The following is a 12653-nucleotide window of genomic DNA, read 5'->3' on the forward strand; positions in this document are numbered from 1 at the left end:
ACTGAAGGCTGGGAAGATAACCAGGGATACAGCAAAAGCACGCTGGAAAACGCCGGGGATCCAGAAACCCGTAAGGCTGCCAGTCATAGCCCTGGGCGCCAGGTAGGCCGCGGCCTCCAGGCCTGCCTGGGGAGGAGCCGCTGCTAGTGAGCGGCTCCGCCGCAACGGGCCGCTGCGGCCCGCCTGTGAGGCGGCGCTGGGCGCTGCGGAGAGCGGGCGGGCGGGGGGGGCGGGGCGAGGGCCGCCCGCCACCCCGGGGCCGGGCAGGCCGTGTTCGGAGGCAGCCCGACAGCCGCCCGCCTGCCGGAGGGCTCCGGGCACGGCCCGCAGCTCCGCCGTTACGGTGGGTAGTGGGCAGGGCGAAACCCCTTCGGGGCGGCGGCGGGTAGCGGCCTTAGGCGCGCAGGCGCGCTGGGGTCGGTGACGGCGGGCGGGGCGGGGGAGCGCGTCCTCCGCTCCTGTCGCAGTTTGGGAGGTGCAGTGCGCCTGCGCGGCGGGAAGGGAGGGGGGGCAGGACGGGGGACGAGGGCGGGGCCCGACCCTGTGTTTTGAACGGCTCGATGCGGGTGGTTCACTATTTGGCAGGAAGGTGAGGAGGCCTCTATCCTGGCGGCGAAGCTCGCGTAGGGAGAGGGGGCTCCAAATGTGGCAGAGGCGAGCAGGAGGCAGTGGTGGTGGCGGCGGCGGCGGAGGGGGGCAAACGAGACAAGGGGAGCGGCCGTCCCCGCTGCCGCCGCGGAGGAGCTGAGCGGCCTGGCAAGGCAGGGGGCTGCGGCAGTGGCTGCAGCGCTGGCACCCCCGGGCCGCCCGCCTGGCACCCCCGGGCACCCGTCCCGCCGGCAGGTGAGCGAGCGGGGAAGGCGGGGGAGGGGAAGCGGGGGAGGGGGGGGCTGAGGGGGGAGAGCGCAGCCTGTCGCGCCGCCCTTGGCCTGGCCCGGCCCAGTACCGGGCAGAGCCGAAGGGAGTCGCTGTGGGGGGAGCCGGAGCCACCGCTCTCTGCCCAGCCGTGCCTTCCTTCCCATCCCCCGGGGCTGACATTATGTAGTCACCCGCGGCGTCCAGACCCTGCGCGCCCTCCTCCGCCGTGGTCCGCGGCCGTCCCGCCCCCGCCTCAGCGGCGCGCCCGGAAGCTGCGGGAGGCGGGCGGCAGCGGGGCCCCCCGGGCTCGTGTTGCCGTCCGTGCTCTTCCCCCGCAACGCCCCGGCTGCTTGGCAACCCCAGCCCGTCCGGGCTCCGCGGGGGCTGCCGCCCTCTCCTGGCACAGGCCCCGCTCAGCAACCACCCTCCGTTCCCTGCCGGAGGGGAGGCGTCGGGGCCACGGCGATCCCCCCCACTTCCCCTCTGCGCAGCCATTGTACACGGACTGGGGCCCGGCGAGGGGCTGCCGGCAGATAAACCTCCCTCTCGGCAGCACTCGGGGGAGGCGGGGGAAGCGTGCCCCGGCCCTCCTTCCCTCCCCACCCCGCCGCCGTCGCGAGAAAGCGGGCCGAAGGGGGCGTGAGTGCGGCGGGTCCGGGCCGCGCCGCGGCAGCCGGAGCGGGAGCCGCCGCCCCGGGCTGGCGTAGCGGGGCTGCGGGCAGCGCCGCCGCGGTGTGAGGCGCCGCGCGTGTGCGTGTGTGCGCGCTCCGCTCGGGCTGCGCTGGGATCCTTTGTCTGCCGCTTTCCGCTCCTCCCTCCCTTCCCTCTGTGTGCCTGCCTCTCCTCCCTCCTCGCCTTTCTCTCTCCCTCCCTTCCTTCCCCTCTCTCCCAGACTCCAAGCGCTGCTGCAGCTGCAGGTTTGTAAATACTGGACCAACACACACACAACATGGCTGACGCTCGCCCTGCTCCTTCACCAGGGTCTCCGCCTTCTCCCTCTGTCTCCGACGCTTAGCCTCTCCTCCTTTTAGGCTTTTGTTTCTTCCTCCTCCCCCCTCATCTCCCATCCAAAAAAAAGAGGAAAAATAATTCACCCTCCTTATTGCGCGCATGGCGGGATTTCAAGGGTAAGGATCCTCGCTTTGCAAGCTTTCTCCTTTCGTTTTGCTGTTAACAACAAAATGAAACCTAAAATCAAAGGGGACTTGGGAACTTGGCAAGGCCTGGGGCGAGGGAGGAAGAAAGGGAAGGAGGGGGGAACTGGGTGAGACCAGCCGAGAGAGGCTTGATTGGAATGTGCGTATCTTTTTCCCTTTTTGGGTGGGGGGAGGTTGATGCACCAAAGTGCTGGCAGAGACGAAATACTGTATTACACTTGCGGAATGATCTAGGTCCATTTCATTTCACGATGTAGTTTGGTGTAAGGTATCAACTCAGCACAGTCACATTAAAAATACCTGAACTAGTTATGACAGAATAGGCGTTGTGTAGATAAAAACTGTAGTATAGGCTTTTGGGATTTCTCTGCATTCCCTATGTCTCCTTCTCAGTATCCTAAACCAGCTCACAAGTCATGGGATACAAAACTAGAATTCACACTTGCCAGGTCTTTGTGTTGCTAGTTTTCTCTCACAGAATAATTTGCCCTTGTGATGGCAATAGCACAAACCAAAGCATTTCCTTTTTGCTGCAAGGAATGCTCCTGCTTTTCAGATTCCTTTTTTTGTGTGTGATAAAGGCATGGCATTGTGAACTTAAGTGAGCTCCCAAACTGAAACAAGACAGCATGCTTCTGACCTCTCCTAATACAAGACAAATGCTCAGTTCAGTGCCCCCCACCTGAGTTATTGAGAGCACCCCCTTCTGGCTTCCATGGATATGGTTTGGTTTTTTTTGCTTACTTATGACATAAAACCAAAATAATGTTTGAAGGTAGTTTGTGTAGCATATCTAAAGCAAACTGCCATGGAACAGATTTATATTTATCTTGTAACTTAAGGTTGAATGCTGAACGTGCTAAGACATGATGCTTTACATTGCTTTCTAGGCGTGTTACTGTAATTCATGGAAAATGTTTCATTTTTCAAATATTTAAAGACATGGTCTTTATTCAGTCTTATACCCATGGATAGCCATGGCTTCTGTTAATATCTGAGCACTGCCCTAAAATAACGGATGTTCTAGCTCTGTCGTCTTTGTCTGCTTTGCTTTGGAAGCTTCTAGTGGAGAAGCACTGGTATGGCATAATGTTACAGCTTTTACTGAGCTAGAAGTAAGTATGCCACTTCAATGCTAGAATTAAGTATTCTATATTAATACTTATGATCTGCTGTTTCTTCCATCCCCATTAACAACTGTTGAATAGCTGGTGAGGAGAAAATAATTTGTGATAATGAGTTTACAACAACGTAGAACTTGAGTAGAGTCATCCAGGTTACAAGATGGTTTTGGAATGTGTATGTGCGTCATGGCTTCTGAACCAACTGTACTACTTCTAGATGGAAAAGTCCAAGCTAAAGTCTGTAACTTGATCTATCAGTACATTCCTGAAGCAGTGACTTTTTTTTTTTTTAACATTTAACAACCTGAAGGCAATGGTGGTAAAGCCACTAGAATAGTTTACCAGTTGTAGCTAATTAGTCATTCATTATGATAGCCATCAAATTGAAATTGTTGCTTTCTTACTAAAAGTGTGAAATGTACTGAGCTGTGCAGCTCCTCCCTCAGAATAGGCTTTTGGATACTTAAGCTGATTCTTAGGCTGAAGAGCTAAATAAAAAAAAAAGCTGTCCACAACACACCTATTTAAATAATGGGTCACTTTAAAAATGGTCATGTTTCTTAACTCTTTTACACTGTACTTTCCTTGCTATAAGTGAATATTATTCTGTAAAATTCAGCTCTGCTTTCTTAGCTTTGTGAAGCTTCTTGTTTATAGTATCTTTGCTATAGCTTGCAATTTTGTTATTTTCTCTGACACCTAGCAGATTTTTCTTTCTGTTTTGGTTATGTTGATGAGTTGGTCAAAAATCAATGTTGTGTCTCTTAATATACCATAAGGAGTTGATCTAGTTGAAGAACTTGCCAAATCTGTGTGTATTTGGTACCACTAAGTGAAGACACACCAGTATTTTTGTCATTGTGGGCAATGCTAGGCTGTGTTTAACCAAATACCAGCAATATCTTGTTTTCCAAAACTCTTTATTTTTTCATATTGTGAAGTGAGGCTGAGGAAAAAGAAGACAGCAAGGCAGTCTCAGTGAGCAGTTTGCTGCAAGATGTTACAAATTAACCAATTCCTTTTAACAAGAAATACTTTTCAATGAACTTTGAAGTAAATCATGGCTCAGGATGGTTCTAAGTATTTATGAAATTACCAATTAAAATATAAAGTTCTAAACATAATAAACACTACTAATTCACCTTAAATACTTTTTGTATGTCCTTTCTCTATCCATCGGCTTCTTACCTTTTATCTTTCCTTGCTATCTGTTGCCAAGCTGCACTCTTTGACATGTTCTGATCTGTAAACATCTATCTGATGCAATACCTTTTTTAAAGTGGTGTGGGATTTTTTTAATGTAATGCATGGTTTGCTTAATGTTTGACAAATGAAAGATTTTCAGTAAGATTCTATTTTTCTTTTTAGAATTAAGCCAGTTGCTGTAGACTTTTCATGTGTTTCTTTTGGTTTTCCTTGCCTTTACCCAAGTATTAGAAAGATCAAACTTGACTTGGTGAAATGGCATGAGAATGTTGAATCAGTTTGCGTCATCTACAAAAACAAAGTGTTTTAAAAACTATCTTTCGAAAGTTATTCACTGAAGCTGAGCCAAGAGAGAATTGCCATTATGAAAAATTGTTTCCTGTTGTGTGATTAAATAGCTTGTTTCTCATACGAGGTGTGAGAGAATCTTTTGGTTTGTTGTTTTTCTCGTTTTCAGTCTCTTACTTTTCAGAGTTCTGTGGTTTTGTGATTGGAAGGCAAATGATGATCCTTCTTTACACCAGTTTTCTTAATGAGTAGTTTCTGCATATCAAGATACATCCCACTTGCTCTCTAGATAATACTAAGATGTCAGCATACCAGGTGCCTTAATGGAATGGAGAATGTGACCTTCCTTGTATAAATATGCAGAGTGCTTGCACCCGCATCTGTGATGTGGATAAGTGTTTATATCCTTGAAACAGTGTAGTTAATTCATTTTTATTTACAAACGGTTGATTCTAGTGACAAAGAGGCCTAATCACCAACACATTTCAAACAATGGTGAAATAATTCAAACTTATGCTTTCACTATGTGGCGGTTGCAGTTAACTTTCTGTTGTAGTGCAAAATGTGAAGTTGCTGATGGCATGAGGAATTCAGGAGGTAAATTGATTTTACTACCAGATTATGGAGAATAGTTCTACAAATCCAGACTACTTTTTTGTGTTTCTTTCCTCTAATGTTTTTTGTGTGTTATGTGAGGTCGTTTGACTTGCTTACTTGGAAACTTTATTGAAATGGTTCCACAAAATGCTGAAATGTATAGAAATTTTTCTGAAATACATACAAATTGTTATTACCTGTGTTAACTACTAGCTGTAACTATTACCTACTCATATTCTAATCTTTGCTGCTATTGCATGGTGGTTAAGATGTTGAAATATCTTCTGAGTTTTTTTTTTTTTTTTTTTTTTGAGAACTGCTTGCAATATATTGTATGCTGTAAGTGCTTACAAGTAGGTTTTTGTAGTCTTATCAAAATGACTTTAAAGCTTACAGACTTCGAAGAGCTGATTAGCCCTTGGTTTGTTTTGTTTGCTTGATTTTATTTTTTTTAAATGTGGAATTTTCAAATGGTATTTGAGGTCTGTGCCTGCAAGTACTGATACAGTGGATACTTACTTTAAGAGTAGTTCTGTGGATTTCAGTGTTTTAGTGAATACTTATACAGAATCACTGATGAACTTTAGACCTTCAGTTCCATATAGTAGTTTGAACAAAATGAAATTGTGTCAGTTTTGTGTTTTTCAGTTTTTCTTACATTGCTGAGTTATGGTGGCCTTGCACAGGGAGAACACTTCATCATGGTGACCAGCCGTTGAGTCCGTTTGCCATCTTTGAAGTGATCTCTTCTGGCCCAGCTGTAGGCAGATCCAATTCTTTGTGTCGTAGCTGCTGGTCCCCTTCTAACAGTGCCAGCTACCTCAGCTGAAGGGCCCTGGCTTCAGTCACTACAGCTGTCTGTCTTGAGTGGTGTGTGGTAACCTAACTATTCTTAATGCTGGTTTCCATGGTTGTTGGGTTTACTGTCAGTGTTGAAGAGCCTGTCTGAAGACTGCTTTTATCTGCAAGTTTGCAAGTGCTCTAGAATTGAAGTGCTCCAATAAAATGTGTTGCTTTCTTTAAGGTTACTGGTGGATCTTCATCCTTTTGTTGGACAGCTTCATGATGGTTCAGAGGTAGTCTTCAATCCTGAGATCCCAATGTTGGCAAAGTAACTGTGATTTTGGGAGTTGCCTATTAAGATGATGGTTCTCTCTGAATGTGTACCTCAGAGGCTTTTCTTGTATTCTGTCCATTGTGTTGCTTTTTCTCTTCTAGATTCCTGTTAGAGCAGAACAATTAATTAATACAGGTAATGTTTGTAAGTCCATTCTGTTTTAAAGATTACTGTGCTAACTAGATTGCCAAGCAACGTTATACTTTATAAATTAATGTCCACCACTGATGCTGCTTCTTACAACTCTACCCTGATGTGGCTAGTCATATATAAAATGAAAAAGTAATAGACTTGACTTTTTTCCAGTTCCGTTTGCATAGTAAGTTGTTCTAGCTGGTCTATGCCATCATGCTGAGGTCTGTAAGATTTCACTTGTGTAGGCTTTAATTTGGCCCTCATTCGAAAAACCCTTTTTTCTCTTCTGAACTTGTATTAATCCAATTTAAATGTAAAAATGAACTTTGCTTGATTGTAATCTCTACCCCAAGTGGCTAAGAACTGTAAGATTTATTAGATGTCAGACTTCTGGTCTGGTACTTATTAAAATATTTCGGTTGCAAAACTCATTTTCCTAATGTAGTATTTATGTTCCTTGCATAGAGTTCTTCCCTAGTATGCTGAACAAAGGTAGCTGAAGTATAATCTTATGTTTGCTGTTGAGATTTTTTAAATATGGAAATACCCAGCTTTCTGGATTTAATGTCAGTTTTGTGAGCTGAATAGCACAGGAGAAGGAATGCTCTAGAATAGTTCCCTGGTGACATTTCTGTTAAGCTTTCTTAGTAACCTTCTCCAAATGCCTGACAATCATAATGTCTGCTAAAATTCAGTACAATGCTTGGGCTGCTAGTATGCAAAGGTAAGTACCTGTTGTATACTAGCAAGTGTTATGTCTGTTCTTTTGCATGTCTGGAACTTATCTCTCATCTTCAACTTGAACTGTGAATGTTTGCAAGTTAGTCTGTCTTTATTCAATTTTCTAGGAATGATAAAAATAAATAAAAGTGATGCTTGGAGGTTGTAGGTTGTGTAACTTGTGTAATTATACTTAGAAGACAGTTGGCTCTGTCTGTATGATTCTGGTCAGTTGCTTGCCTGTCCTGTTTTGTAACCATGTGTGTTTTCCGTAATGATCTGAACACCAGAAGTGAAATCAGAGTGGTAGCAAATATTTTTAATGTATTACTTCCTTCTGAAAACTTTGCAGTTGCAGAGAGCTTTATTAAATGGACAATGATTTTTTTTGTTCATTAATCCCCTTCAGAAGATATTTTTTTTAATGGTGAAAGATGACATACAAATTCATTAATGGTTGTTTTGGCATTGGTGGAACTACAGTTTTGTGAGATATGGTTGGTCAAAATCCGTGCTCTGACAAAGAGTACGTTAAAAAAAAGTGCTTAACAGTAAATTCTGCCTTTTATGTGACTTCATAGAAATCTGACTTTTAAGTGCTTTTGGAGTTATGGAATATTCAAGTGTTTGATATACTTGGAAACAAGATTGTTGGAGACTCGTTGACACCATGTTGGTAGGGAGGGGTAATGTTCACAGTGGTGGTCCTCAGGGTCATCTCTACTTCTAAAGGGTGGAAGGAAAGGCTTCTTTAGGAGTGAATAGGGATAAAGTACTTCATCGTCTTTGTACTGCAGGAGTGCACCTTGGGTGAATTACATCTCTCCATCTTCTGCACCTTTATTTTGTCGATAAAAGCATACTTTATTGTTAGGTGCCAGCCGTAAGGCAGAGAGGGCAAGCAGACTGTCTTCTGGTTCACGTTTTCCCTAAGTGTTCAAACTGGGCAGTGGGGGAGGTTTTCTCCCACCTGTGTGTATCCCTCTGGCTTGTATGGAAGCACATGAGATAAATTTATGTTATTTCATGTCATGAGGAACATGTGGCTGTATTAATAATGGATGAAAAGTACATTTTTAGAAGTTTATATATTGCTGTGATGTTGGTGGGGAGCCAAGGGTGAAGGAAGCGTTGCATTACAGATAGTTTTAGGCTAGATACTGCAATAATGGAATTTATATGGATTCATTTGAGATGGATTTTTTGTTTTTCCCCATATGTATAATATTAATTGAAGGAGGAAAAGTGCGGAAGGGTGAAGTATTGCTGTGAATAAACACCATCATTTTTCAGTCATACTTAGGCCTCTAACTCTAGGAGACTGTGTTTGGGCAGGGGTGGCATAAGGTTAAATATAAAGCAAAGAACAGCCTAAAAGGCACGGGCATGGTTGTTTGTTCTTGTGTGTGCTATCTGTAGGACAGACTTCTGGAAAGCCTCACCTGCTTTAATGGGGAAGGATATCTTACCTCCTGAGAACCTGTTTTCACTGGAAGATACCTTTTTTCCCATTTTGAATTTCTCTTTCTCTCCTTCTCTGCTCCTCAGTTGGGTAGACTCAATGTTTTTTAAAGAACTATGGGAGAATTTAGTCCTCTCTGCAAATAAGTATGTGCATTTCAAAAAGGAAAAAGGAATGTGTTGCGGGGGGTGGGGTGGTGGTGGTTATCACCAATACCTAGATTGATGTAAAATCTCAGGGAATAAAGTCAAACATTTACATGGGTGAATCTAGTTCAGGTCAGATAAAAAGCAGTTATGTTAGTTGATGGAGTCAGCAGAAAAGACACAGATGCCAACAAAAGGGTGCACTTACTTTACTGTCTATTTCAAGGCATTACGAGGGAAAAAAAAATGCATTTAGTTAAAACAATAAGCTTATTACACTCTACTTTTGAGCGATGAAGACAATAAGCAGAGTAATGCACCTAATAATTACTATGTAAGGTTAATTAAGAAGATACCTCACCAATTGCTCTAATAGTTTACCATCATCCAGATCCACAGCTGCTGGGGAGCCCTGGTTGCAGCGAGGGTTTGGAGAACCTGTCCTGTCTATTGGGAGGTCCTGTGTGGTATGTCCACTCGTAGGTGAGGTCTCCAAAATTGCTGCAAGAGGGTCCAGCTTCTATACAGTTCAATAAACATATTTATATTTCAAAACTTGAAGTGCAGAAATGTGTGGTGTCACCCCCCTGCTGTTGGATTCTACCCAAAGCCTGGCCAGGGCTCAAGGAGCAATACATGGGAGTTTCTCTCTTTTGGCTTTAACCACATATTTCTTAAAAAGGCCAGACATCTAGTTGCACAGCCTTACAACACGCCTCTAAATAAAGAAAGGTTGGTCTGCTGGTTGTCATTACACAATAAGCATTACAGCAGAGGTTTTATAGATTGGCATCCATATATATATTCATACTAAATCAGATCTTTAATACATAGCATATGCAATTAATTCTGTGTATACTAGATATATTGTTGGGTTATGGGGTTCTTCTAGAGGTCTACTTTAGTTCAAGGCCTACTGTTCAGGCCTCAGTACTTAAAAAGCTTTCTGGAGAGAAAATTAGATTATGAAGCTAAAAAGAGAAAAGTCTACCTGTTGCTGCTGCAAGTTCTCACTCTGAAGTCCTGTCTTGTTTAATTTACTTACTTTATTCATTTCCATTCCTGATCCATACACAGTGAACTAATTTCAAAGCAGGGTTTTGATCAGAACTTATGAAAGTCTAAGGAAAGCATGTTTGCTGTGGGACAAGCAAGGTATGGTAAGGAACAAGTGTTTTCAAGGTGGTTAGAATTCTTAAAGTCTCAGCTTCCTCCTTGCCATCATTTTGTCACCTTTCTGCTACTACAGAGCAAAAGGAATTCAATGTTTAAGGTAGATTTTTCTGAGCAAAAAATTTTCATAAATTCATGCAGGTGTTCCCTTAAAATACATTTTTTTCATGGTCCAGTAAATTAACTTTTCAGAGTATTTGAAACAGTTCTTCATCCTCTGAAATATGTGTCAAGATCTTCTGATCAGTTGCATGAGTATGCAGATACCATACCAGTTTCATGAGTGTAATACTTTGTGCATTTTTCTTCCATGTTTTGAAAAGCACCAACAGTATGAGGATTGTTTTGTTCTTATGTCTCTACTGCTTTTAAGGCAAGTCACTAGTTTCACAGCTTGATTTTTCTCTCCCTGTTGTCCCACCCCTTCCGCCTGCTCTAGACTTTAGATATGCAGGAAGTGTGGTGTTCTCCACCAAAACTCTGAGAAACCTGTCTGTAAGCAGAGAGAATACCATTTAATGTTACAACGCTGATGATTCTTATCTTTTGTAGAAAGAGTATGATCAGCAGTTTAACAAGTTACCATTGTCCTTGCTGATGAATCCAGTATCGACTACAGTATTTAAATTATTACTATTGCAAATCTGATACATTTTCTTTACAGCTATACTACTTTTCTATAAGTAGCAATTTTTGTTCTGAAGTACTATTCTTCCATTAACCCTCCAAATTTATCAAAACCAGCATATTTAGCTGTAGCTAGAGTTCATAATAAAATGCTGGATTTTGTTTTCAGTGTTTTGATGTTATTACATATTACAACTTTGACATCTCTTGCAGCTCTTCACCAGTTAAAGCTGATAATCTGTTTAGATTGAGATTTCTCTTAACATTGTAGGCAGTGAATATTCTGCAGTTGGTCTGTAAAACTGAAGATCACATCATTGGGTAGTATTCATAGCAAGAGACCTGCCATTCTTAACAACAAAAGCTTTCACTAAGTGACTCATGTTTCCAGTATAAACAGGTATTTGAATGCGTTTGTATGAGAACTGCTTTAATCTAAGTTAAAATGGCTGAAAGCAAAGAAAATAGGTAAGACAAATGCAGTTCATCACTGGTTGCTCAGCTTTTTCAAGATGCAGATTGAAGACAAGGAATCATTTTTCCTGAGTCATCTTTTTATGTGTGTGTTTTGTGTGGTTTGTTGGTTTTTGTTGTTGTCGTTTTGGTTATTTTTACTCTAATCATTGCAAAGATAGGATGAAAATTACTAGTGATTTACTTTGTCTGTTGTGTGCTGGTTTGACTGAAAGTGAGTTAATTTTCTTCATGCAGTTAGAAACTATTATTTTTCATAAGTAGCACTTTTTCATGTTTGCATTTAGTTTGAGAACAAGAAGGTAACAGCCTGGGACAGAGTTAATGTTTTTCTTCAAGTAGTTTTGAGTTGGAACAGGGAGAATGTAAGAACTTTAAAGTTGTCTCAGTTGTTGGCTGGGAACCAAGGACTTTTGTGAGCGCTCTGCCCACAGATGTGAGGCAGCTAGGAAGGGCAGCATGGATGGGATAGACCTTGACTGACGTACAGGCTGATCCATGAGAATATTCCATGCCATTAGCATCATGCTTCCTATTTAAAAGAGGGTTAGATTTTCCAGTTGAGGAGGTGGAGGCCCATCTAGTTCTGCTCCATTTTGTTGGAGTTCCATTTGGGAATTTGTTTAGTTTGGCCTTTTGCATTCTACCATTTTTGCAGTAGCCTCTGGGCCTTGCTGCCTTGTGTTCTCTCTCTCTGGTATCAGCTGTTCAGGAGCAGGGTGCTCTCTTTCTTCCTGGCACTGGCTGCTTGGTACAGATGGAATTCATGGGAATTGCACTGAGTATTTTTTGTATTCGATTTTCCATTATGTGTATATATATATGTGTGTGTATGTGTGTATATATATATATATTAGTAGCATTTTCTAATTTTTGTCAAACTGTGTTTATCTCAATCCGTTTTTATTCTTTATCACTCTCATTTTTATTCTTTCATCTCTTTGATGGTGGAAGGTGAGGGAGTAAGCAAGCAGGTATTGTGGTTAGATTGCTAGCTCAGGTTAAACCACAGGATCATGCCTATAAGCTTTTCTTAAAATCAGATCTATAGGGAGAAATCTTTCTATGCTCTGAGTATGGTCTTAGGGTTTTTGTATCAGTGTGATGGTATGTTTTTGTTTGCAAGATGTTACTGTTTACTCTTTCATTGTAGTAATTCCTAGGAGAATTATTTGTCCATTTTCTTGTCACTAGAGGAGGCCTTAATTTAGCCAGTGACTTCAATATAATTCCTCCCTTTACTCCCAGCTGATTTAAGAAAGAGAACTACGTCTTTATTGGAGACAGGCAGCATTTGTGTCTAACAGTTAATGCCTCTGATTTATTCAACACTGTCTTGTTATGATTATAGTTACTGTGGTGTTGATAATGGGAGAAGTTTATATGCATGTGTCTCAAATCCGTGAATGAACTGTCTCATGTTAAAGCTTGTCATAGATTTGGTTGTATACAGAGCTAATATGGGTAACTGCATTTTCTAACCTGGTCCCTCTAAGCGTTTTGTAGCCCTGCTTTTTCATCATGTTTATTTGTTTGCTTTTCTTTTAAGTGCTGAATTACTACTTATTT

General features: G+C 42.7%; 1 protein-coding gene across 3 annotated transcripts in view; it reads left to right on the forward strand.

Moving 5' to 3' along the window:
• Window positions 1–575: 575 nt before the first annotated feature.
• The window catches only part of SPIN1 (spindlin 1), a 63773-nt gene continuing 51695 nt past the window's right edge, over window positions 576–12653 (forward strand). For 2 of the 3 annotated variants that reach the window (XM_080362929.1, XM_080362928.1), the window contains exon 1: window positions 576–843. The gene's annotated coding sequence lies outside the window, so the exon portion shown is untranslated. The remainder of the gene's footprint in view (window positions 844–12653) is intronic. The other variant, XM_080362930.1, reaches the window with a different exon arrangement.

The sequence above is a fragment of the Nesoenas mayeri genome (assembly GCF_963082525.1).
Source record: "Nesoenas mayeri genome assembly, chromosome: Z".
Taxonomy (NCBI): domain Eukaryota; kingdom Metazoa; phylum Chordata; class Aves; order Columbiformes; family Columbidae; genus Nesoenas; species Nesoenas mayeri.